The 3,933-nt window shown below is 37.0% G+C and overlaps 1 protein-coding gene across 2 annotated transcripts in view; it reads left to right on the top strand.

Annotated features, from left to right (window-relative positions):
• Positions 1-3,933, top strand: part of ZNF385D (zinc finger protein 385D) — a 372,690-nt gene that overhangs the window by 44,569 nt on the left and 324,188 nt on the right. The gene's annotated exons all lie outside the window — the stretch shown is intronic.

Genomic DNA, 3,933 nt, shown 5'->3' with positions numbered 1-3,933 from the left:
GTGAGATTTTAATCTAATAGTGGGGAAATATCTTTTGAAATGAAACTAATGGTTACTAGGCAAGTCTTTTTGTTTTGTGTGGGAAAAATTTTGTTTAAGCAAGATGCAAAACACTTTTATTTCGTCTCTCTTCTCTTAGCTACTACAATATGACCTGCTTTCAACAGGATTGATCCTATTCAGTAATTTTTCTTTTTCTTTCATACTATGTTCAAAGACAATACTAGATATTAAATCAGATAGGAGGTGAGACAGTATTTTTTGTCTTTGTATTCATTGAAAATAAATGTTTAAATACCACGAATAAAAGATAGAGTGGAAAGATGCAGAAAATGTGGAGAAGGAGGAATGATAGCAATTATGAAAACAGCAATGCATAGACAAGAAATAAAATTAGATTTGAGAAGCAAGTTTGACTTTCCACAATATAGAGAGATGAACCTATGCCGTTAACAGGAGTTGTATTTAGAATTTGACACTTCCAGGTTCTTGCATGATGTCATACCATCTTGGTGTCCCTCACTTGTCTATTCATCATTCTGAATGCTGTCATCTTTTCTAAAACACCAATTCACTGTCATTCTTACCCCATTTCTCTCTTCTTTACAATCCTGTGGAAAGTTTGCCTCCTTACAGTGCAGATTTAGTGATAGAGAACACAATGACAGTAAGTTACAGTGCAAAATTTTTAGTATTTTTGGTAGTATATTTTTTGAATATCACTCACACAAACACCACAGCCAGTAACAATTCAAAGATGTTCAGTTTAAAATAGCATGCTATGATAGGAAGCTGGTTTGCCCAAATCTGCCTCTGTAGTACTGATAATATTCCAGCTACTTGTTTGAAAACATGAAGAAATATGTTCTGGGTTCATAGAATCACTGAATGTCTTGGATTGAGTGAGACCTAGAGTTCACTCAGTTCCACCCCCTGATGTGGACAGGGCTGCTGCCCACCAGCTTCAGCTGCCCAGGGTCACATCCAACCTGGCCTTGAGTGCCTCCAGGGATGGGGTATCCACAGATTCTCTGAGCTACCTGTGCCAGGTCCTCACCACTCTCCAAATGAAAAATTTCTTCCTGACATCTAACCTAAATCCTCCCCTACTTTAGTTTAAAACTATTCCCCTTTGTCCTCTCAGACCTAATAAATCAATCTCCTCTCTGTTTATAAGCTCCCTTTAAATACTGGAAGCTCCCTTTTAAGTAGTGGGTTTTATGGTTTAGTGTTTTAAAAATTGATGGTTTATTATTTTGTATATGTATTTTTGGAGTCAAAGATATGCATTTGATGACAAATAGAAATATATTTCAAAGACTAAGGCTGTTTTTTTTAATTATTATTTTATATTTTTGAGAACACAGGTGTTTCCATCTATTCCATTTCTATAATCCCTGCTTTTAAGTCATGTTTAGTGCAAGAGTTTAATAGTGTGTCTTTTTTTTTTTTTTTTTTTTTTCTTTTCCCTGTTATATTACTGCCTTGCCCTTCAGTTTTACCCTGCAAAGTCATACAAGCAGTAGGAAGGGAGTCCTTAAGTTCTTATGGATGCTTTCTTAAGGGAAATGTTTAGAAATCCATTCTGGCTGTGCAGCAAATATGCAGGTATGAGCAACACAGTGCCTGGGGCTATTGATACTGATCTGTTTGCAGAGTTCTAGTACAAGGACTATTTGTCAGGCAGGCAGCCCAGCAGATTGTGTCTGGGTGATTGTGTCTTTCGCATGTTCTAGTGATACTAAAAAGACATGAAGGCATTGAGGACTTTGCCTGAAAAGCATTAGTGTCCTGCGTGATTTATTGAAGCTGTTTATCTAAATCATCACTGTGGGTTTTTGTCTTTTAACATTATTTTCTTTTAGTCTGAAAATGAATATTTATCAATGGTTTCCGTTTTTGCTTTTTAGTTATTTATGGATTTCCAGTGAATGTCTTAAGCAATTCATGGAGAAATCATCTTTGCTATAAAAAGAAGCAACAAATTCCTTCCCATTGATTGGTGCAGGGCAAAATATGTTTTTTTTTCTCTGTAGTGCACATCTGTGATATTGTGTAACTTAAATCTCTCCCACTGCTTGACATTTCTTACACAGAGTGTATCTCAGAGAATGGGTGTCATTGTGGTGACATTGCTTTGTTGTTGTTTTTGTTGTTGTTGTTTTAATAAACATGGGTGCGTTACATGTAAAGAACTCCACTAGCATGAAATTATTGCTGAAATTAGCACAGAAGTGGGGAAATTCAGAATAATGATTCCCATAGCTGTCATAACTTGTCCCCTTTCTTACATGAGGTGTATTATTTTCTGTTACACTATGTAAGTGCTTGTCTCACTAAACACTGAAGGTTCTTTTCTCTGGCTGGATGATTGCCTGTCTCGCGCAGCTTTGAGTTTTTAAATATTGTGTCATAATTTTCCCAGCAGTAGTTAAATGTGAGTTCAGTGATGTAAGTATGGTGAGAAATTAATACCGTTCAGTTAGAAATCCTCCTTCCTCTAAGATTATTTTAACCCACGTGAAGAAAATGTCAGGGACTGAAATTGTTCAGGAGCCCTGGCTAGGGAGGACAAACCATCAGACCTTCAGTGCAAACCAAGCAGAATGAAGCAATTTTTTATTTTCCCCACAGGGTGTGTTTTCTTTTCAACACAGTTCACCTCATGTATAATTATAAAATTTCTGTTCTGCATCTCTGCTGTGGGGCTGCAGCAGCAGTGGTTTTTCACCTGGCGTAGCAACATTTTATTTTTTTTTTTTCTAGGAGACATTAATTAACAGAACACCAGAAATGCCAGCTAATTTAATTGAATCTAAAGCAGCAGACATGCTAGATTATTTAGGTTGGCAAAATGGTATGAAACTTTTCCTCAGGAAATGCATATCAGGAATCTTTTCAGCCAGTGTTACAGCAGAAGTGTGGAAATAAAGTGTAGGTCTGTGCTTGGTTTTCTTTATAGAGCACTGCAGGTTCAGGAAGATAGACATCTCCAGATCCAAATCGTTTATCAGAACAAAGTAAACTCTTTGGATGTTCACTTAGCTAAAGTAGGAACTAAAATGCATTAAGTACAAGGAACACAGTGCATTTGCATTCTCAGAGTTTGTTTTATTTCGCAAATAAGCATCCTTTTAATTTGCATAGGACACTGTGTGTCTTCAGAATAACCATGTCTTTCTAAGGGCAGGCCATGTATACAAAAAATCCTTTGGTGCTATTATTAACAAGTCTTATAGTGGGCAGCAGGAGGAAGGATCATCAGGCAGTTGGTAAGAGTCCACAGATGGGTTGTTACATGGGACACTGTCATAGCTGGCATGGATAGTTGAGTTTATTGCAATGCCTTGCAGTATTTTGGTTCATCTTCCCCTTCAAGATGGTATCTCCGCAGACCTCTGCAGCTGCAGGTCAGCTGTAGAGGAAATGTTTTGTTTTTACTTGAAACTGAATTAGGCATCCTTCACTGTTTGGTTTCATGCTTTTTTATTTATTTATTTTTGAGCTACTGTATATAGAAAATGTAGGTTTATACACTGGATGCAGCTGAAGGCATGTTTGTTTGTTCAGTTAATCTCTGCTTTGCTTTTCCATGTGGTATTCCGTTTGCCTGAGAGTCATCCAAAACTGACAGGAAGGTTTTTCTTTTGCAGTGTCTATTTGGAGCTATCGGAAGTTTGTAAAAGTAATCCAGTACATGGTGAATTATGTTCTATAACCACATATACCAAAATCAAATGAAAATGAGCTTTATCAAGCATCCTCCAAATAAATTCATTCTTGAGCTTAAACATCCTAGGGGTAATTTCTTTTAATAATTTACAGAAGTGACTCATCTGAAAGTTCTTTCACCTAATGACTTCTGCTGGTGGCACAAAGCTCCAGCGTCATCAGCATTCTGCACCTAAACCTGCCATGTGCTGTGAAGTTGCC

This window comes from Excalfactoria chinensis, chromosome 2 (assembly GCF_039878825.1).
Source record: "Excalfactoria chinensis isolate bCotChi1 chromosome 2, bCotChi1.hap2, whole genome shotgun sequence".
Classification (NCBI taxonomy): domain Eukaryota; kingdom Metazoa; phylum Chordata; class Aves; order Galliformes; family Phasianidae; genus Excalfactoria; species Excalfactoria chinensis.
This window is presented reverse-complemented; position numbering and strand designations above follow the sequence as displayed.